General features: G+C 46.8%; 1 protein-coding gene across 8 annotated transcripts in view; it reads left to right on the top strand.

The window, feature by feature from the left end:
* Positions 1-23,397, top strand: part of LOC121080592 (zinc finger and BTB domain-containing protein 7C-like) — a 117,287-nt gene that overhangs the window by 29,458 nt on the left and 64,432 nt on the right. For 7 of the 8 annotated variants that reach the window (XR_005825433.1, XR_005825432.1, XR_005825434.1 and 4 more), the window contains one exon: positions 8,066-8,164. The gene's annotated coding sequence lies outside the window, so the exon portion shown is untranslated. Of the gene's footprint in view, positions 1-1,596; positions 2,417-8,065; positions 8,165-23,397 lie in introns of those variants that run through there. The other variant, XM_040578728.1, reaches the window with a different exon arrangement.

Raw genomic sequence — 23,397 nt, 5'->3', positions numbered from 1 at the left:
TCATATAGACAGAAATATCAAACCATGACTGGTGTAGAGAAGGGGAGCAGGGGTGGTTTATTCATTGTCTGTTTTCTAACCCAGAAATGAATGACTGAAATGAAATTGTTTGGCAGCAGCTTTAAAGCAAACAAAGGGAAATACTTTTCTACACACAGTGTGTAATTAAATTAGGAAGCTTGTTGGCACCAAGTATTTTGGAGGACAAAGGTATAAAAGGGTTCAAAAAGCAATTAGATGAATTGAAGGCCCAGTGAGGGCTTCTAACTCTAAGATTCAGATGCAGCCTCCAGCCTGAGAACTTCTTGCAGCTGGCAGGTTGAGTGGGAAGGAAGCATCTCCATAACTTCATACCTTACTGTGCATTTGTCCTGCATATCCCATGTCAGCCACTGTTAAAAACAAGATATGGGGCTAGACATCCCTTCCTGAAGGTGTTTCTTCCCATGGTGCAGACATGAGTTGACATATTGTGGTCCCGAGTAGGTTACCCATCCTCTTACATGGTGTCCTGCAGTGGGACTCTAGCCCTTCAGGTGGTCCCTTGTGGTCCTCAGGTTCATGTAGCTCTGGCAAACACTTGCTAAGGCTCTGAGGCTCATCTTTTACAGCTATTTCCAGTCTTTTGCTCAGCTTTTCAAACTCTGTGATCCGAGCTTGCTGCTCGGCTCCTCTTATTTCTGCTGGAGAGCACAGTATACATGGAGAAGGAATGGCTGGCTGACACTTAACTGTCTGAGCCTGAATAAAACTAATGCTGGACCCAGCGAGGTGGTTTGTGCCTCACTGGTATCCAGTTCCACACTGGTCTCTCTGCAAACTGGAGGCCAGCAAGGGGTTTGACCTTAACAGGGAAGGGATTTTTGAGGGCATTCACCATTGTTCCAGTGCTTTTGTTTGTGTGTTATTAAAAAAAAAAAAAGCGATGAGCATTTTGCCAACGTGCATTTGCTATTCCGTTCACTGGAAGCAGAATTAGCTCAGTGCTGGCTGTATTTGAAGCCCCTGCCAACCTCAAAGGACGTCATTCAGTATGCACTTTGTTTCAACAATTAGCAAGACGAAAGAGCATCTGGCATGCAAATTGTATGCTAGGACAAATGCCAATGTGAGGTCTTGCACTGGCAAGCAACAGTTCAAAACAGACAGACAGAAATATCTCTTTCAGTCAAGAGATCTGCTGCTGGGTTGTCCCCAAATGCCTGTATTGACACAATACGTTTTTTTTCCCATGGTGTCCCTTCAGAGCTAGCCTGTGCAGCAAGAAAAGCCACTTTGCTGTGTACACCTTTAGTTGATTACCAACTTCTAATCATGTCTGGTGTCGCTGTCTGACATGCCATAGCTTGGCTGTCATTGTGGTGTGGTGCAACCTTGTGCTAAAGCTGAACCTGCTCATCATTACAGGTTGCTCAGAGTGGTACCCAATGCCCCATCCCTGGCAACATCCAAGGCCAGGCTGGACGGGGCTCTGAGCAACCTGATCCAGTTGAAGATGTCCCTGCTCATGGCAGGGGTTGGACTGGAGGGACTTTGAAGGTCCCTTCCAACCCAAACCATTCAATGATTTTTATGATCCTCTAGCTTGTTCTAAGGAGCTCCTGCAAACAGCTCTTGGTGTGCTTTGGAGGAGAAGGGTTGGGGAAAAGTTGGAGACACCATTCTGAAGGCTGATGCTCTTAAGCCTTTACCACTGGGTAGTTGTCAGGTCCTGTTATGGGGCCCTATGCAGGAGAAGGGGAAATCCCAGATTGTGTCTCAGCTTGAAAAGGTAGGGTGGAGAGGAAAAATGGCTTTTCACTCCTTTCTGCTGATCTGATGTAGGAAATGATGCTGGTGGGGGGGAAACTACAGCAGTATGTTGCCTTTCTGCAGGGGACCTCCCTGTCCTCTGGTGAGAGGTGTGGGAAGGAGGGTGGTCCCTGCCCATGGAGAGTGAGAGAAGAAATATTTTCAATATTTTCAAAAAATAGACTTTGATATCAATATTTCTGAAGCAGCAGCGAAAGGGAGCAGATCTCTGCTGGAAGTGGAGGCAGGCTTCCAGGGCAGAGCGTGAGCTTGGTTGGTGCTTTGTGTTTTATTGTCTTAAGGCAGGATTGACCCAGCGGTGGTTGCTGTTTGGAGTGTGTGGATCCTTGTGGCAGGGGTTGTGGGTTGTCCTGCTCCCAGGCGTTATGACTGCTGAGGGAATGACCCTTTTGATGGAATAGAGAGAAAATGAGTGAACAACTAACCAGTTTCTGTAGGTACTTGCTCAGATGGCAAACGATTAATTTCTTCTCTTGAGCATTTTCAGATCCTCTTCTGCATTCAGCTTTGCTGGAAAGTTAAAGGGAAAACACTGAAAAAGATGAAATTTCCTATTCAATTCTTTAAGAACTTTCCCTGAAGCTTGTGTAAGGATCTCTGGAAGGTCAGTAGCAGCTTCTGCTGTGGCGTGATGGTCTCATTTCCCTTTCCCCCATGATGTGCCCCTAGATAACCTTGGCTCTAGACCCTGCTGTCACAGTACAGCTAGCTGTGCAAGTGGCAAAGTGCAGATGCTGATTCTTATGGCCTGGTGGAGGTTTCTGCTGTCCATGAGCTTTGGCAAAAGAGGCTGCAATTCAGTGCATGGCATCTGCTGCGGTGCCCGGGCACTTGGCCTTGCATGAAAGCGAAAGTGAGTTGTAAGGCCAAGAGGGAGGCGGTGGGGTGGTTAGGACTGGATGCAGCCTCAGGAGGGGTTGGGGGTGCGTCCCTTTGCTTCTCCATAGCTCCCATTTTCCTTTCTCCATGTCTCTTTGTGTTGAATATTCCAGCAGATCGTGCCCTCTGCAGATGGGCTTTGACTTTGGCTGCCACCCAGACCTGCTTTGCTGGGGCAGGTAGAGATAAGAATTCAGAGCCAGCAATCAGCCCTGAAGCATTTTCTAAATGTTGTGAGGTGTGACTCAAGCCTGATAACTAATTTTTTTCCACTGTAAAAAAAAATATAAAATTAAAACCTGATAATTCAGTGTTGTGGGAAACTGTACTTACTTTAGCTTAAGGTAACTTCAGCTGAGCTTGTTGAAGCTCTCTGATCCATTCCAACTCTGAGTTCAGAAAATAAAGATAAACCAGTGATGATAACAATCCCATTGTGCCCCATGAGAAACAGAGTGGGGTAAATACCAAGAGTTTGAGGGGTTTTGATCTTGTAGTTTTGACATGAATCATGGAAAATACATGTACTACAACTTTAAGGCTTTGCCCGCAGCTAAATATAAGGGTGTGCTGGCTCCACCCTGCCACTTAGTTAGGAATATAGGCATTCATTTTCTGGGGTGGGTTTTTGCTTTGGTTTTTTCCCCTTCTGTTTTTTGGTGGGGGTTTTTTTGTGAATCTCCACCATAAAATAACCAACAGTTTCAGAGAGTAGTCTTGGAGCATGCAGGAGAGATACCTCCTAACATTTTCCCTGTGGAAAGTTAAAGGATTGGGACTTAGCCAGATCCAAATTTCAACTTTCATGTAAGTGCTGCACTCTGTCATCTGATGGGGAGATGATGATGGCAGGGATGAAGGCTTAAAACGGCAAGACTATCTTAGCGTGACTTTCACAAGCCCCCAGCCTAGTTGATGTTAAGCCAACAGCCAGGTTAGTCAGGGGCAGCTGATCTCTGCATCCAGCCATGGGCTTGGGGATGAGGAGCCCTGAGGAGATGACTCTCTTTTTCCTAAATATTTTTTTAGGTGAAAACTCGGTGTGTCAGTAAAACTCAGAGAGGTGGTGGCAGGGTGTGTTTTCAATCAGCGTTTGCTCAGTCTAAACTTAGTTTGTCTCTGACTTTCTGTTTTTGAAAGAGAAGCTGGTTTCATCTCCATTTTGTCTAATCATCTGTTTAGTTTATTAGCTTTTTCAAAAAAGCTCTATTTCCCCTGATGCCTGGCCACCTGTTTTATATGAGCTGCTGAAGGTCTGAGCTCTTGCTCTGCTTGTGCAGAGCAGATTTCTTTCGAGAAGCCAAAAGAAATGTCACAACTATATACCAAAAAGGGCAAAAAAACCCACATGCTGTGCTATTTTGGTAGTAGCAAATTGTGTCCTACAAATTACCATTGGTTATGAGCATGGTCTGTCTGTCTGGATGACAGTGTCCTGCTTTCAGACCACCACTAATACAGTTAGAGTTAGGATAATACCCATTGAACTCCAAAGGGTCTCTTTTCTGAGCCCTGATTTATTCCTACCAGCAAATGTCACATGTAAGTAGAAGTTTTATGGCTGTATAATTCACAGGCTGTTAGGCATCTTATTAGGAAGGACTTGAACTTTAAAAAAAATGGCTTGAGGTTGTTCCTTTAGTATCTGGAAAATATCAGTTCTCCAGATTTTCTTGCTTCTTGCTGGCTTTCTCTACACCCCCACCCCCACCCCCCCACCCCGCCTTCCTTTTCCGACCCTGCCTCAGGCAGGGTTTCTCACTGGGCAGCTCTCAGAATGTAGGGAGCGGAGGAGGCACTGCCCACATGTTTTGAACTGGTAGTACCTGGCAGTGTCTGCTTGAGAACAGCCATTCCAAGCCTGCACCAAAGCACGGCAAGCCACTGTGGTCAGCGTGGACTTGTTAGGGACCTGGCAGAAAACAGGGATGCTTTGGGCACTAGCTGTATGGACATGGCAGCATAAATAAGGGACCCACCTCTAAAGCTACTTAGGAGCTGCTTTGGTAGGACAGCCACAGCAAAGGGAACAAGCTCTCAAGGCAGTGCTTCGTTTCACAGTGGTGTTGCTCCAGCCATGCTGGTGGTAGCTACATTTTCCAGAAGGGGGCAGAGCTTGGAGGGGAGACGCCAGCCTGGGTCTCGGGTGGCTGGGGCCACTGGGAAATGTCTCACTTGGGCTGGGAAGCTGTGCCCAGAGGGATGCCCAGGGCTCCCCTGATACCAGGACTCACTCAGAGTGACTTCATTTCGGTCCAGCCCTGGCAGAAGATGTAGCATCAGAAGAGGAGTGAATCCCGAAGGGTGCTTGCCAGGTGATGTGGGTGAGCAACCAGGGCAGGAGCAAGCTGATGTGTATAGGTGGGAGATGCCTTTTCCTTAAAATGAGCCTCACATGGATCCCACCGAGCTGGGACTGGCATGAGATGGCACTAAAGTTTCTTCAGAGCCTTTTATCTTTCTGTCTGGGTCAAACCCCTTTAGTAGGAGTGAATCCCCTGTCCTCTGGGTGACTTTGGAAGAGCTGTGTAATGATTTCTGGAACATGTATATGTAAATCTCTGCCTACAGGTCCCTGAACTTTTGGCAACAGATAGAAATTAAAGGCTGTTTTTGTTTAAGGATTGATGAGCTGCAGCTGATGTTGCTCATTTACACCTTTTCCATCTCCTAATGGCAGGGGTGCAGTGTCCACTGGCAAATTGAACAAATGCTCTATAGAGCACCTAAGAAGGGAGGAGGGGGGGGGTGTTTATAGGCTGCAGAGGGGGAGTGCAGTAGATGTGAGCGTTAGCATTTCTAAGAAATGGCAGTTCTCCTATGGAAGCCTAAATGAACATCACTTTCTGGGAGTTGCCTAATTTAAATCATCTTTGTTCTGTTTTGTCCTATCCATTATTTTCAGCTGTCACGTAAAGTGCCACAAAGACTCTTCAAGAGGCTTCTTTCTGCTTCCCTCTAATAATCCCAGAAACAGACACTGGTTCCTTTGTCTGGGGCTCTCTCTGATGGCTCTCAGTGTTCAATTTTCTGGAGAGGAACCACTTTGGAACAATAGGGCAGCACTGCCGGCTTCTCACTCAGCACAGGGTGTATTTCAACTGCATGTGTGGCTCAATAGGGCTTTGCTGGGCTGTTATATATATGTTTATATGTGTACATATATATGTTTATATATATATGTATATATGCTTTTATATATGTTTTACGTGTTTGCTTGTTTTCCACAAGGCTCTGCTCTGTGTTTGTGTTAATTTTTTATAATGTGTTCTGATTTGGTCATGGGAGGAGGTTTGTAAAACTGGTGAGAAGGGCAGTTTATGGTCAGGCAATCGGCAGGTGTCCTGTTTACTTTGCAATCCACATCATTAGTAAAACAGGCTGTACGTCTACTTCTCCAGCACACCCACCCCAGGGAGATCTTGGATCTGCCTGTCCAGTATCATCTAATTCATCCCAGCATACTGTGATAAACCAGTCTGCATTTTGGGATGAGGACTGGAATGCTTCAGGAAGCTGTTGTCAAGCGGAGCTGGAGCTGATGCTCTGAGCAGGGCAAGGCTCAGCAGAGAGACAGGTACTCCCAGGTCTCCTTCCCCAGCTGAGGGGGTAGCTTTGGGTGGAAAAAAGCTCCATTTAGGGTACCTGCTTTTATATATTACCCCCAAGGAGGACCTGTGCCTTGCCTAGGATATCCCTCACATATGATATAACTGGAATACAATAGTGAGTTTGTTAAAATGTCCTGCCTCTGGATTGTGGAAAGATTTTCTATTAAACCTTAGGGAAATTACTGGCCTTGTTAACTGGCATAGAAGTAATGAACCACAGCAGGGTTACTCAAGAGATTTGGGCCCTTGCTTTGTAAGACTGCATTGTTTCTTTAAATGAGAGAAATAATTTAAGCAAACAAATGAACAAATAATTTCTGGAAATTAAAGTACGGTACAAATAGAATGATTCTCATCCTCTGTTTAATAGGAGCAGTGCAGTGAACAGTTGCGTAGTCGACCTCAGAAATCTATCCATGGTAACTAGTCACAGAAGAGAAAAATAGACAGCCTGCCACCAACTTGGTATTAAAGTTATATTTTCCATTTTTTCCATGGTTGTGGGCCAGTTGGGGACTTTCCATGAGCAATCAGCACAGCAGAAATCTCCTTTTGCTTTGCAGCAGCCACTGCTGCTGAGCAACGAAAGGTCTGATGCTGGTTTTGAACTGCCTTTAGCTTTAGCGGGTTTTGGTCCCAATTTCCAGTAGGATCAGCCTAGGGCAGACCCTTCCTGCTGAACGCATCCCACCAGAGCAGGGCTATGGGTGGGTGATGCCCCCTTCTCCCTTCCACCATGTGACTGAGGCTTGCTTGTGATGGGGTCTGGTATAGGAACCTCACCTTTGGTTTCATCACCTCTGTGAGGTGCTGGATGTTAAATCTCCCGACTGGGTTTGGGCTTTGTGCAAACCCTGCATGACCCGTGCAGCTCTGGGCAAGTCCTGCAAGAGCCTGGAGGAAGGACAGAAAGACACTGCCAGGCTGGAGTTCATCCAAAAATAAATAAACCAGAAATACTGGGCCTTCAGGCTTGATCGTCTGTTCCTCAAAAGACATTTTTGGAAAGGATCACTGTGCTTTTGTTCTTCCATTAGGCAACTGAGGAGGGAACATTTTCTTCCCCTCATCTGTTCCCCTTATAGGGAGAGAAGAAGGAAGACTTGGCCACCCTGAGCTGAGCATCTCGGGGGACCTCCCAAAACAAAGGGCCGTATGGAGAAAAGTGCCATCATCCTGTCCCTTTCATTCCCTTCCCTCCCTTCACCCTGTGCTTGGCACGGCCATGCCCGCCTAGGGCTGGTGTGCTGCATGTCACTGCCAGCCAGTGGGGAGCACAGAGGGGTGTTCCTAGGCTTCCTCCCTGGAAGCGTGGCAGACTTCTCTTATCTCCAGGTTTATCGTTTCCCTGAGACTTGACAAGGCAACCCTGAAGTTTGTCTTCTGCCAGGAAGGTGTGTTAGCTCTGGGACAGTGTTGACAGTGTACGTGTCTGCATGGGATGGCTTGGATAAAGCAATACTCCTGAAGAACATCATTTGGATGTTCCTGGATGTGGACTGAAGCTCTATGGACACATCCATCCTGGTGCAGTTTCTCTCCCGTGTGCTGCAGGCATCAATTCCTGATCTGCAGAGGATGCCTGTGGGTTGGAGAGCATCTTCCCAGCCACGCTTTGTGTGACCCTTGCATTAGCTCCACATATAGGAATACAGGGCTGACACATGGAGCTGGGATGTTTTTGGTTTTTTTTTTAATTACAGGTTGTGCGGGGTTTTTTTTTTTTACAAAAGACTGGACTAAGACTATCTTGTTTTGCGCAGGCTCCAAGGCTGACCCTGCTGAGAACCCCTGAGATGCTGAACTCTATGGGAGTGGAGACCACTTGACTGCACTCAGCACCTTTAAGGATCAGGCCCTAGGTAATTGTTTTAATTCTCTGCCTGGATGATGGGTGAAATTTGCTGTTCTGGGCTATGCAGGCCATCTGAAATGACAGTCGTAGTTGTACATCCCATGAATCCGTGGACTTTTTTTCCTCCTGAAGGTTGTCACTCTGTAGGTCAGTAGCTTGACACTACAATAATAACCACTATTCTCTCAAAAATACATTATATCTCCATTGCTTCCAGAGGGGGAATCATAGACCCATTGAATGGTTTGGGTCAGAAGGGACCTTCAAAGGCCATCTAGTCCAACCCCCTGCCATGGGCAGGGACATCTTCAACTGGATCAGGTTGCTCAGAGCCCCGTCCAGCCTGGCCTTGGATGTTGCCAGGGATGGGGCATCGGGCACCTCTCTGGGCAACCTGAATTGCTGGATCACTGTTCTGGCAATGGTCACCAGCTCTTCTACTTGGGAAATTATCCTGAAGTTAACTTGCAGAAAGCTGTAAAAACAAAACAAACAAACAAAAAACCCCAAACCCCCACCCAAACACTTTCGCTCCCATCAGAAGCAATGGAAGGCTTAAAACAACAATACTTGTTGGCAAGGATGGTTGTTCAGGTCAGATCTTGAAGAAGGACTCAAAACCTACAGCTGCAGGGGCCTGCTTTTTAAAATAAGTCTAGCAACTATTTTCTGCAGAAAAATAAATTCTGAAAATCTTATTTACCTGGGTTCACAGCAGCTACATTCTCTTCTCCAAGCCTGGCCTCATTGTTGTGCCTTTATGAAACTTTAAATCTTTGCTCCAAGGTGGACAGATGGAAATCAAAGAGCCTAGGGCCAAGCGGTGCCCTGCTCTGCATCCTCATGGAGATGTGGTGTCAGCCTGGTGCCTTACCTGGGGTAGGGACGTGGACAGGATTTGACCCAAAATTTGTTCTTTCAGCCCAGCAAGGCCAGCTCAAACTTGGAGTGTGAGCTTGAGAAGCAAAGATCTTGGGTGAATTTTAAAAGGAGTAAGAAGGAAACCAGCAGGATGCTGTGGATGTTACTCTGAAATGCTAAGGGTGAAGGATTTCCTGTAGGGTTGGCTTCCTGAGCGAGGTGATATTCCTTATGAAATTCTCGATGCTGATAAAAGTATCAGTCAACAGAGGGTTATAATTTTTAACCCTATCTGTTGGATTCCCCCCCCCCCCCCCCCCCCCCCCCCGAATAAATTGGTTAATAAAAACCAACTTGCCACTGATCTCAGCAGAGGTTAAAGGCCAGCTCTCAAGATCAGGGTGGCATGAGGGCAGACTGTGTGTCGCTGGCTGCTCTCCCAGAGCATCCTCTCTCCCCCAGAGCATCCTCTCTCCGTGTGGGAACAGAGGGCTATTCTCCATTGCTTGCAACTCTGTGCAGTGACATTTTCAGGACCCAAGCCTGAGGACTTTGACTGGGTTGTTTCCTGTTCTGACAATCTCAATTTCAAATACTCTATACACAGCATTGTGCAGGGAATTAAAAACAAAAACAAAAAAACCCACAAAAAAACAGCCCATATCCTTCTCTCTTGAATATTGTGGTGGGGAGCTCATGTTTCCAATGGGGAGGGAGAAGACGCAGAGGGTTGCGGCGAATGAAGAGACAGGACGCAGCTTGATACAAGCAAATGTCAATTTATTGTACAGAAGCACGAGTGTTTATACACTTTCAGAAGCTGCGCGTTTTAAACAGATTGGTTCTTGAAGCTAAGCCTTGCATACTAGGCAATCCCTGATTGGTGGTTAACTACCAGCAATTAACAGCAAGGTGTTATCTTTCCTTGGCGCCATCCGTCTCCCACTCCCCTGTGCTCTGCAAACATGCCTCATCATGTTAATTGTTGTCTAGACAAGCTCGAGCACATTCCCCTCAGCTAACTGATTGCCATGCATGGCAGACCATGGCAGACCACTCCTGCATCTCCCCCTTCCTGTTGCACAAAAAGAACCTTTGAAACCGAACGAGGAAAAAACAAGGTATAAGTAATAGAACAAATAAAAAACCAACTAAGACATATTATCAATGTCAAAATAACCCCAATGTCTTTGTTCCGTACAATTTTACAATTGCCCCTTTTTGTTTTTGAACAGCTAGTACCAGGTTTGCCATGTTCTGCAGGGCCCTTGCAAACATGACAGCAACCAAGGCAATAGCAAACAAACAATACTGCCAATTGAGTGAATGGATGCCAAAAAGGCTGACATTTTCTCAGATTTTGGTAACATATTGCTGCAATGGGGCGCCTAAAATCCACGCAGCGCATACCATCAGAATCCTCACAGCCATGTCCTTGAACCAACAACAAAAAGCAGTGGCAATTTTGACCCACATTCTGAACTGCCTACCAAACAAGGTGATTTAACTCTTTAATGCTTTCCCTGCTGTTACTCTGGGTAAGAGAAGAACCGCTGCGACACGTTCCCATCATAGCCTCCTACTACATTAGCATCTACAGAAAGACAATTATCGACATTCAAAGTGTAAACAATATCATCTTCTTTTGGATTAACATTATACATAGGTGGAAGGGCACACCAAACAAGAACTGGTTCAGTCAAAAAGTTCAAAACATCTCATGCCTTCTCTGAACATACCTCTGGGGTCATTCCCTTCATTCCCTCTCTTTTTTTATGCAAAGAGAAACACTTTTACCATAACAGAGAAGCCCCTATTTACATCTCTGAGCCGGGACACAAACCGCAGCTGTATGCTCCACCAGGCTCAGGGCAGGAATCATTCATGCAGTTACAATGCTATATATCACTACAAGCATGCAGACACCTATTAAACACTAGATAACCATGTTTATCTTTCCTAGTCTCCTTCACAATACCCAGCTGTTCTCTCATCTCTTGTTAGGTCAAATATTCCCCACTTTCTTCTCCTATCTCTCTCTTCAGACATTCTCTATCCTCTTTTTTGCTTGTTAATTGTGATGAGGCAAAGGGGGTGTGTAGCTGGGTGACCATGACCTGCTTTATGTTACAATCAACTAAACACTGAATACAGGGGAAAAAAAAGCATGGGAGACATAAGGCAAACATCACTAAGGTGGTTAAAGATAATTATAATAAATCCTGTAATACTTTTGAGTCATGGCCCAAAGTTTCCCAGCCGTGAGAAGAGACCAAAGGCATCCCGCCCCTGGCTCTGTTGCAGATCTTTGTTTTAAGGCTTTTGAGTTTTGTATACTTTTGTAAATTAATTCACAGTGGTCACTCAGATTCACGTAACACATCCTATCAAAGTCTTCACACTTGTGTCTCTGTGCTAATAATAAAAATCAATAGCAACTCGGTTCTGTAGCAACATATGATGGACAGAATCAACATCTGTTAATAAGCCAGAAAAAAAAAGAACAGTATTTGTAATATTACTTTGTTTAGCAAGCCAGCAGCCTAATTTACTAAGCAAGTTAAGAGCGTGTACTATTCTTACAGAAGAGATTAGAGAAGCAAAAATCTGTTATGCTGCATTCCAGAACTCAGCCTGAGAATTACAGTCTGCTGTGAGTTCTGCGTTACAATCATTTGACACATGTTGGGGTTGTGATTGTGAAAGTTGCCCGTTTACAATTTTCATTGGCATTATCACAGCTAGTTGTTTTAAAAGCAACCCTTGAGCTTCCTGATGTTCGACTTGTTGCAAAATATTCTGAAGCCAATCAATCAAGTTAGTATTAAAGTTAGTGACTCTCTAGGACCCTGCAAGACTGTGGCAAGACTCCCGCATCTAGACTGCCTTAATAGCCATCTCATTCATTTGCAAACAGTTGTCCCGGGGATACCTTGCCTGAGTCACAGAATCGGCACAGTTTTCTCCAGCCAACTGCTCATAGTTAACAGCAATTCCCCGATTAAGGTTTTCAGTCAAGGCCACTACACATCGCTCACAAAAATCAGATAACCACATCATAGACTCTATCAGTTAGTACCATACAAAGCAATGACTTCCAATCATGCAGTGTGAGTGTATAAGGCTCTGCCATCACTTCAAGAAGGGACATAGCAAATGTATTATGAATCCTCCCTTCCCGCACTGCTTTGCTTAACCCTTTAACAGCCTCGTATTGCACAGGCTGCCACTCTGCAGGTTGATTTGTCTGACAAAATACTGAACATGCCATAGCGACTCCCAAAACCCATGACTGAAGTGTTTCCCACTTGCATTCCTGCCACAAATCCCTCAGACCCCCTTTCACCCTCCCCAGAAATACAATCAATGCATCAGGAGAGACGAGGGGGTGGGGGAAAGGTCTAGCTCCTTTTCCAGATCTATAGGACCTGGATCAAAAGGTTTATCAGTGTCAATGGAATCATTGTCGAGTTGCCCTGTTCCCGTGCTTGGTCCTGTGTTGTGAGGGTCGCTGCAATCAGTGACAGAAGCTTTGGGGACAGAGGAGGTGTGGACAGAATCGCCATCACTGACGGTGTCTTGAGAAGAGTCGCGCTGTCGGTGGAATTTACAGCTTCCTCTGGTTTAGCACCGTTAGTAGAATTAGTCCACACTTGGCAAAGAGTAGTCAGAATTTGCCACCAAGATGCTAAATGCATTCCCGACACGGAGTTCCCCCCCGCGGCAGCATCATACAATTGGCTGCTGTATGTGCACACTTTCATTCTTTCAAAGTCTCTAAAGTTTCTTGGCTGCTCACCTGTCTCGATGAATACAGGTGTTATCCTCGGGGTTTAGGTTGTCCGCCTGGTCCAGACAGCAAGTTCAGCCAAGCCGTCTCCTCCGGAACGCAGCCCTCTTCCACGAGCTGTCTTTTTTCCGTCCTTATTCTTCCAAGGCTTCGGAACACCACCAGAGGGGTCACCATTTGAGGAAACTGAGGCACGGACTCCCTGATCTGACTAGAAGACCCTTCGTGAGTCCATATACGTCTCTTTCTGGGGACGAACCCTGGTTCCCCATTACGGATTTCCCACAGCTCACCTCTCAACTCCGGAGGGATTTCTGGCCGGCTCCTGCTTCCTTTCAGCAGATCATTCAAAGTTCTGTGGGATTCGCTGCATGTCGCTCAGACAGGCGATTCGAGAGCCCTTCACGTCAGATCCTTAAACGCATCACGTCGGGGTCACCAATTTGCAGCGAATGAAGAGACGGGACGCAGCTTGATGCAAGCAAATGTCAATTTATTGTACAGAAGCACGAGGTTTTATAGACTTTCAGAAGCTGCGCGTTTTAAACAGATTGGTTCTTGAAGCTAAGCCTTGCATACTAGGCAATCCCTGATTGGTGGTTAACTACCAGCAATTAACAGCAAGGTGTTATCTTTCCTTGGCGCCATCCGTCTCCCACTCCCCTGTGCTCTGTACACATGCCTCATCATGGTAATTGTTGTCTAGACAAGCTCGAGCACATTCCCCTCAGCTAACTGATTGCCACGCATGGTCCTAGTTTCCAGCCCGCTCCTGCAGAGGGTGAAACAGGCTCAGAAAGTGAAAGACAGGAAAATGAAGAATGAGAAGAAATACATTCACCATCAGGACTGTGGTGCTGGTTTTTTCCCCATCCATTCTGGATTTGTGGGGATGGGGTGCTTTCTTGGTGCTGAAGTTCATATGCTCTGTGTTTAAACTGCTGCTGTCAAAGTTTGGAGAGTAACTATAACAAAAATGTCACAGTTTAAATGGATGTTTTCCATTTGAATGGAGTGCAGTGTAAATTCTGGGGAAGGAAATAACCCACCAAACATGTACCGGCCCTGTGTCTGCATCCCCCACCACAGTGCTGGTTCTACAGAACCTGCAAGCCGGTGGCAGACACTGGCACAGAGGGCCCAGAGAGGTGCCCAATGCCCCATCCCTGGCAACATCCAAGACCAGGTTGAACGGGGCTCTGAGCAACCTGATCCAGTTGCAGATGTCCCTGCCCATGGCAGGGGTTGGACTAGATGGCCTTTGAAGGTCCCTTCCAACCCAAACCATTCCATGATTCTGTGATATGTTGTGGAGGCTGTATCATGTCTGGAAAGTGTGTAATGCACTGGGACCCACCTTTACTCTCAACTGGTGTTGGCTCATAGAGCTGCACGTCTCTAGTGCTGGTCTTCCACCCCATTACACCATTAGTTTCCAAGGGACCTCCTTTGATTAATACCTGCGCCAATTAAGCCTGTTGCAGGGTGTGTTGTATTTTGGGGATGGGGATGTACCTGTTGCGCCTGGCTTCATGTGCCAGGGATGGGGCATGGCTAGGGATTTATTTCTCCCTTTGTGGAGGTGCTGGGAGCTTCTTCTCACTGCAACTCATTGGGATGGAAGGATCTGCTGCCACCCTGGGCAGCAGATGGGGGTTTTGGGAATGAAGGAGCCAAAAGTGTGTCCTGTTTTGTGCATGAGGGCTTGTGGTGTGGCAGAAGTAGGACAAAGAGGGGGACAAGGAGGGAATGACATGGAACAGCTTCATTGTGAAAAGTGGCTGACCAGACCAAGTCCTTCAAGTCTGGAAGAGAAGGAGCTGAGCAGGTATTGAAGTGGGGTATATAAGCCCTGTGTGGTGTGGAGCTAGATAGGGAAGTTATTTGGTGTGTCTAGCAGCTAAAGAAAACTGTGAAATGATTGGCCAGGGACTTTAAACAGGAGGACGTGCTTTTTTATAAAACATGTAATTAAACTGTGGACCTCCTTGCCACAGGATATTGAAGATGCCAAAAGTATAAATGGCTTCAAAAACCAGTTAGGGAAACTTGTGGACAGAAGTTCCATCAAGGGCTGTTAGTGCAGTGCTGCAGGTACAGCCACTGGATTGGAAAGCATCTCAGCTGCTTGCTGACCATCAGGAGCGTATACCTGGAGAAGTACTCCATGTGTACCCCATTTTGTATGCCCCTTGGTCACTCTTAGAGCTGGGATCTTGGGCTGCAGGACCTCAGGCACCTGCTGTGGTGTTGAACCTGATTCATGCTGGTGGAGGACAAGGAAAGCTGTGTCTGCTGTCCCTCTCTCCTGGGCTTCCCATGGTAAATGCACACCCGTACCTGAAGATCGGACATCACCAAAGTGGGTCAGCTGGGTATTGTGGAGCATGATATTCTTAGATACATTGGCAAGCCTTCCCCTGTGAGTTGTCTCACTCTGGCATGCCCAGCCAAGGCAGGAACACAGGTTCAGATGGTTAAGAACCTCCAGTGAAAATGTCTTACCACCAAATTCTTCCAAAATCCAAGTGAGCATCCCAGGAGGGTATGGGGTAGGGAGGAACTGGCATGGTCCATGTATAAAAGCCTTCAGGGAAAAGTGTCTTGATGCTAAGGGGCTTTCCCATATAGTTGGAAAGGCATAACATGAGCGAGAGGTTGGAGGACAAGGCCAGGCACATCCAAATGTTCTCACCACAGAGATGTCCAAGTGAAGGTCTCTCACCTAGAGAAAGGTGACTTCTTCAGTGCTGGTGCATTGAAATGGGGAGTGTGGGATTTCTGGGAGAGAAACCTGAACTTTGTGGGATGTGCTGCCTAAATATGGATGCAACTGGGCAAAACCCTTCACCTGTTCTCATCAGAGGTACCAAATGAAAGGGTCTGTAGGCTCCCTCCTGGTCAGGAAGCACCAGCCCCACTGCAGCCACCCGCAGCATCTTGTCGGCAAGTGCATTTCCCAGTTCCTGTAGTGGGAGAGTGGAGTGGAGTGGAGTGGAGCAGACTGCCTGCTTCCCCCAGAATGCTCCCTGTTGCTCCTCCAGCTCTGTGAAAGCAGGACAACTCCTCATCGACTCTTTGTAGCCTGGGAGCAGAGCCTTGGAAAAGTCTGGCAGTGGGGAGCTTTACTAATTCTAACTAATGACTCCGAAATACTGACTGAGGGGAACAATTGGGCATCATCAAAAGGCACAGACAAAAGAAATGCACTGTATTGTAATAGCAAACATGCTGAATTTGGTCTGATGGAGCACCTTTCATATTTGGAGCAATTCAAAGTGCTTTGCAGAGTAATGAGCTGCATGCTGACATCGGCCAGTGAAGTGGTCTTTATGTGCCCGATAGCTGGTGGAGGGGGACTTGCTTGTGGTGGGAGAGGGGATGGTGGCCAGGATGCTGGGGTTATCCTGTGCTTTCCTGGTTTTTTTTTCAGTGCTGTTAGATCTCTAGCTAGCATTTGGATGGGTACTGGAGGTGATCTGGCAAGACCTACTGGCCTTTCAATACTTAAAAGGGGCTTAGAAGAAAGATGGGGACAGATTTTAGCAGGGTCCTGTCATGGTTTAACCCTGGCCGGCAACCAAGCCCCATGCAGCCAGTTGCTCACTCCCCCTCACTCAGAGGGATGGAGAGAAGAATTGGAAAAGGAATGTAAAAGTCAAGAGTTGAGATAAGAACAATTTAATAATTTAAACAGAATAAAGAGGTAAGAACAATAATACTAACAAAATGGAAAGGTGGGGGAAAAGGGTAAAGCAAAAGCCGTGCACGCAAGCAAAGCAAGGAATTCATTCAGCACTTCCCATGGGCAGGCAGGTGTTCGGCCATCCCCAGGAAAGCAGGGCTCCATCACGTGTAACAGTTACTCGGGAAGACAAATGCCATAGTGCTAGATGTCCCCCCCTTCCTTCTTCTTCCCCCAGTTTATATACTCAGCATGACGTCATATGGTATGGAATCCCTCTCTGGCTAGCTTGGGTCACCTGTCCTGGCCGGGTCCCCTCCCCATGTCCCGTGCCCCCCCAGCCCTCTGGCTGGCAGGGCCCAAGGAACTGAAAAGTCCTTGATTTAGTATAAACATCACCCAGCAACAACTAAAAACATCCGTGTCCTATCAACAATGTTCTCACATCAGAGCCAAAACAGCACTGTACTAACTAGGTAGAAGAAAATTAACTCTGTCCCAGCTGAAACCAGGACAGGCCCATAGCAATAGGACAAGGGGGAATGGTTTTAAACTCAAAGAGGGGAGATTCAGACTAGATGGAAAGAGGAAATGTTTTACACTGAGGGTGGTGAGACACTGGCACAGGCTGCCCAGAGAAGTGCCTGATGCCCCATCCCTGGCAACATCCAAGGCCAGGCTGGACGGGGCTCTGAGCAACCTGATCCAGTTGAAGATGTCCCTGCTCATGGCAGGGGGTTGGACTTAGATGGCCTTTGAAGGTCCCTTCTGATCCAAACAGTTGTATGATTCTGTGAAGACCTGTCTGTGATTCCTTTGTTGTCTTGATGCTTCTCTGTCTGTAGCTGAGATGTGCCGGCTGCATGTCTGTCTAGCAGTAATCCATCAACACCCTGGCCTGGGCATACTGGAGAAAGGTCAGGTCAGTGGGAGTTGGTTTGGAGGGAGAGAGTGGCTTGAGGCACCCAGGACAGTCTGTGAGATGGGATTATTCTTTCCTTCTTGAAACTGTGCAGAAGTCCTGAGGTTTACCTATGGATCTGCTCCTCTTGGAATCGCTTGGAGGAGCAGTGAGCTTGGCTTGAAGGATTGGGAAAGCCTCTCCATGCTCTAGCTTCCAAAAGCAACTGAGGTACTTCATCTTCCCAGGAGTGAAGCAATATCAGTGTCTGGTCCTGCCTGTGGTTTGACCAGGTCCTATGGACCTGCAGGTCCTTCGAGGTCTGCACTCATGATGGACTCAGTTTTTCTACCCTTCTTTTATCTTCAGGGAAACGGAGGTTGAGAAACATTTTGTGATTCACATGAGAATCTCTTGGCACAGCTGGGAATAGATCTTGGCCTCCCAGGTCACCGTCTGGTCCTCTAATCTTGTGGTCTCTGTGACAGTTTCATGAAGGCCCACATACAGCTTCAGCTATTTAATTTTAGTTAAGCTAGAATAGCATCAGCACAGCTGTGTGAGCAGATCTCTTAGTCCCAAAACCATTTCTGTAGCAAGGATGTTTCTTGCCCCTTGCAAGGAGAGGAAAAGGTTAATTGAATTTTTTTCCTTGTTCTTTTTTCTTTTTCTTTTTTTTATTTGGAAAAGAGGAAAGAAATGTACCTACCCCACCCTAAGGGGACTGCACAAATCTGTCAGCCCTTGGTGGGTGGGGGCAGGCAGCTGGGCTGCATTAAGGAAGTAGCCTTTGGGAGGGAAGGGGTTGGGGGCATGGGTGAGGGGCCTTGGCTGCCTGCCCAGAGCTGCAGGCACGGAGGGGGATGCTGTACCCGGCTATATTTTGAGATCCCAGGCTGTAATGCTGTCTGCAGAGCCATGGGCACTTGCAATGAGTTAATCTTACCCGGGGCTGGAATAAAAGATCTGTAGCAAAGCCTGGTTTGGGGTTAGATTATGATTTCAGGGTGAGGAAGGAGATCTCAGACCTTGTCCTGTGTGACCTGGCCCCTTCACTACACCAGCTCCCTGCTAACCAGGATAACCAGATCCCAGCAGCTTTGCTGGAGGACCATGCTGGGTTGGTGTTGGGTTCGCTGCATCGCCCCCATCCCCAGCAGAGAGTGGAAGATGGGAAGCAGACTAAGATGCTGTTGGAAGCCTGGATTCTCCTTGCTCCTCCATCTGTGTTTCCATGCTGCCTGTGCTCCATCTGGGTCAGGCTGATGTCATGGCAAGGCTTCCTCTCGCAGGCAGAAGTCTCGCATGCTGTCATCCCGCCGCGGGGATTTGATGGTGTGCAGATGACTTTGCTGTTTCCCTTCCTGTCTGCCTCATGCTGAGGCTGGCGCCGCTTTCCAAGCAGTGGTGTCTCAAAGGGCCGGGTGAGTGGCAGTGATAGCAGATGAAGGTTCTCCATGATGATCCAACTTTGTGTGGATATTTTGGTACTGCTTCTGAATTAGCACTCAAAGGAATATATAAAGACCTAACATTTTAAGCTTCTTTGGGAGCTGACTGCAACAAAAATAAACTCTCATGTGGTGGAACCTTAAGGTTGAAGCAAAGTAGCAGGGCTATGTCTTGAAACAACTCAAAGCAACATTCAGGCTTCTTGCCTTGTTGAGCTTCAAGGCATCTAAACTCAGAGCTGTTGTGTATATATCACACTGAGCGTGCTGTTTGCACAGAGCCTGTCCAAATCTTCCTCATTTTGCTTTTATATCAGCAGTGACTGGTGTGAGTAACCTGTACTCATCTTTTGAGCATAGTAGGAGGTAAGTGAACTCTGGAGGCGGACCAGGGCTGAAGGTGGAGGTGATGCTGGTCCTGGTGGTACATTTGAGATGGATTTACATCCTCACGCTCTTAGCCAGATGGATGCTTTGCCCGTGGCTCTTGTTTCAGCTGAATGGTGCAGTAGGGACTGTAGGGGAGATGCTAGAAAGGCAAGAAATAGATTTATAATCCCAAGCCAGCACCGCTGGGCTGTGGGGAGAGCATCGGCAGAGCCTTCCTGATGTTTTCCAGTGGAAGGGTGGACCTGCTGAGCCTGGACATCCCCCACAGGGGCTGCAGGAAGACTCGGTGTCTGACAATGAGGCATAGCCCTGGGGCGAAGGGGGCTCTGGCTGCCCTCTCAGACACAGCTCTGGGGCGAGGGGCTCATCTGGATTTTGCTGAATAGGTTTCCTTGCCCCTCCTGTCTGGGATTCACCACGTGTTCGAGCTTTTAATATCGCTTCATTCTCCCTTTCTATATTCCATGCCCCTATCCCAGATGTATTTAAGTGGCTTTAATTAACTTACATTTTCCTGTGTGTGACAGCTCCTTGAGGTTTTGGTAGCTGTTTTCTGTCCTTCCACAGTCGTCACTGACATGTAGCACTTTCCCTGCAGGCTGGCTTTCAAGCCTACCATGGTTTTTTCCCTGCTCTGTGGAATTATTTTAACATACTGGAAGGAAATTATTTCCATGTGAGCCTTGTTACACACACTCAATTGATTATTGGGTGTGATTTTCCTGATCCCTGCTGGTACCTATGAGGATTTTGAACGAGGAAGCTGGAGGGGCATAGGATGATGGTTTAGGTCAGAGAGATTTATCTCCATGAGTGACAAGACTGATAACTCTGGAGTGGTATGGCTACAGGTGTTATCATTTGGGTATCTTCTCAAGAGCGAAAGTTAATGTCTTGCCACTACTGATCCATCACGGTGTTATCTGCAGGATTTATAGGTCTTCTTGTGCCTTTCTAGCAACAGTGGGTTCACTTTTCCAGAGCTCGGAGCAACGTACCTGCTCCCTGGTTGCAGCAGCCGTAAAGGTCACATCATCAAGCCCTTGCTGTCCCGGGTTCGTTTGCTTTTAAACCCAGTGTTAGGAATAATCTCTGCTTGTTATTGTGTAGTTTTGCACTTGGCCAGTGGAGGAAGATGAGATTGATGGGTGCAAGCCCAATGATTGAGTCCTTTCACGAGGGAAGGCATCAAGCAGGTGAAGGCAAGACAAGCCCTGATCCCACCTTCCTGAGGATCACCCAAAGAAATGCGAGAAGGATGGTAGGGAGCAAGGAGAGGCTCAGATCTTAAAATAAAATCTCTTAAAAAAAAGAAAAAAGCAATAAATCCAACAAAATAAAAAAGCAACTAACATGAGTGATAATTGTACAGTATCAGATAACACCACATCCTGAATTCCAGTGGGATAGGAAATGTGAAGCAAAAATCACTTGGGTGATTCCAGATAGCGATAAGGAAAGCAATTCCCATTTACTAGTAGAAATAAAATAGGAGGTCCTGATAAACCTCCATGACTAGGCTGGATTAGGGCTCTAGCTGTGAAAATTCATTACGGGCATGCAAAAGAATGCTTATCTTGCTGAGCTAAACTGACTACAAACACCATTTATCTAGAGAAGAGCCGATTCACTCAGAATAGATTTCTTGGGGGGGGGGGGGGGGAGGGGGAGTGGGGTGGTGTCTGTCAGAAATATCTATCCCTGCTTTGTCATTTATTATGTATTATGCAAATAAGCCTCACACCTTTCTAAACCATGAAGGATGAATTTATGCTGGAAGAGTGATCTTCAGCTGTTCCAGCGACTCCTGGGGTCCCTCGCACACAGTGCCGGGAGCTGCTGATTTCAGGAGGGCTTCTGGTGGCCAGAGGTGCTAGTCCTTGTCAAGGAGGGTAGTGCAATTTGGTTGGATGGTTTCAGAGTTCAATAATCAAACCCATTGTTTCACAGTATTTTGTATTATTTATGATATTTTATTTTTATTTGCCAATTCTCTGTAGGAATGACTTTCTATCTGGGTTATCTGCAGAAGGGAGCCTGCAGCATATTCTGCTCTGTCCTCACCTTCAGCTCTCTTCCCTTTGGGATCAGCAGCAGTTAAAGCTGTGTGGCTCTGCTGGGTAGGGCTTAGTGGAACAGGATGCATCTGAGCTCCAGTTCATGGTTGACTCTGAGATGGTTGTAGGTGGCTGCAGAAGCACCTCAGCATGGTGTACAGGGACCAAAACATGATCTAACATGATCTTTTGTTCTAGCAATTAAGTATTTCAGGATGCTAATTTTAGAAATAGAGTTGAGCTGGTAGGAGCTACAAATAGTGGGTGAAAGCTGGATGTTCTCTTTGGTGGAGAGAGTGTTGAGCCAATGTTGAATGAATGAGACAAAAAACCCCCACCAAACAAACAGAAAAAATCTCTAGAAGGTTTTTCCTGATGAGGAGGTTTTAGGTTTTGGTCCTGTATTTTGGAAAGTTTCCTGATGAATCAGGTGGCCCCAACGTGATATGTGTGAACAAAGCTCCAGAGGTGGAAACCTGACCCCACAAACCCATCAAGCTCCTGTCTCCAAGGCAGACTAAGCACAATTTGGGACAAGTGGGTCTCTAAGGCAACATGCAAGTCAGGGGGATGCTCAGAGAGTAGAGGGATTCAGGTGGGGCGTTGTGCATGTTTACAGGCAGGTTGTAGGACACACAGATAACCTGGGTTATAGAAAAGCACATTCAAAAGACTTTCCTAAATGCTTGATCCCAGATTTCTTGGGTACCTTCTCCGTCACAGCCAATAGAGGTGTTTGCGCTGATTTCTGGCTCTGGTGACCTTAGGAGACCACGTCAGTAGATGGGTTCTGGAGGGGAGGATGAGCAGGAAGGACTGACCACCCGGTGTCTGGTGCAGCCAGAGGGGAAGGCAGCACACATTGATGTTGGCCATTTCATGAATCTTTCTCACTCCTTCAGGGGCATTTTGCACTTGTGTTTTTCGCTCAGCATTTCTGCAGTGCTCTGGAGTGATTCTGCTAATGGGATCTGACCTGATGGCTTTGCATGTTTTAAGTAAATTAAACACAGCTGCTAGGAAAATCCAGTAGCCTTAACAGCACCATGGCTCCATTGTCTGCATTGTAATTATAGTGGCAATTGCCTGGATGTTCTACTTTCTGGTTTATTTTTAAATAACTTCTGAGCTACCCTTTGATCAACAACTTCATCCCCGAGTCCTGCCTATCCTCTTCCTTGTTCTGGGTTTAACCCTTGCTGCTTCTTCAGCATCCATCTTATTGTAATTTAAATCATTCACAAATGCAAGCAGCTGATTGTAAAAATGATACTCCTCCCTGAATATATCCTGCAATTTTAAGCTGAGGGTGAATCTGGGGACGATTTTAAGCCAGAGATTATGGGGTTGCATACATACTGCTGGCATTGAGAGAGTGGTGTTTTAAGGCTGCTAGGGAGGTGCATCTTGAAATACACAGCTTTTTTCTTCTGCTTCAACCAAAATCCTCTGTACCCTTTCAGAGAGATGGGCTTTCTGTCACAGTGTCAACACTTTAATCAGAAGCAAAAGGAGTTAGTTTTATGTAGGAAGCAAAACTAGGAGCCTAATTAGTTTTCCTTCATCAATCCATGAATGGAACCCATGCCTGCAAGAGCGAACGATCAACTCACAGCACGGGCGTAGCTGCCTGCTCCTTCCCTTTGTTAAAAACTCACACCATCTTCACTGTAGGATCTGCATGGGTTTAGATTTCTGGAGGAAATCCAGGCTCAGGGAAATGACTTGGGTTTTCACATCAGAGCCTGCAAAAGGGCTCAAAAGACAGCTGAATTTTAAGGATGTCTCAGTGTAAGGAGGGAGGTTGGCTTGGCATCACAGGATGCTAGTCCCACCTTGAGGGCAGCGTGGTTGGGGTACCAGAGCTACAGCTCCCCAGCTGCACTCAAGGTCACATTGTATTTGGGTATAGAATCATAGAATGGTTTGCTACCCATTGCAGAGAGAAATAAAATCTCCTCTAATGTCACTCTGATATATAAAGGTAGTAAAATGTGGGAAACTATGAGGTTCCTCTGGGACACTTGTAACATTTCAGAAGCACAGGGGATCATCCATGCTCTCCTGAGCTGGAGCCCTAAAGCCCAGTCCCCACAGGTCTGCTG

This window comes from Falco naumanni, chromosome W, assembly GCF_017639655.2.
Source record: "Falco naumanni isolate bFalNau1 chromosome W, bFalNau1.pat, whole genome shotgun sequence".
In the NCBI taxonomy this organism is placed as follows: domain Eukaryota; kingdom Metazoa; phylum Chordata; class Aves; order Falconiformes; family Falconidae; genus Falco; species Falco naumanni.
This window is presented reverse-complemented; position numbering and strand designations above follow the sequence as displayed.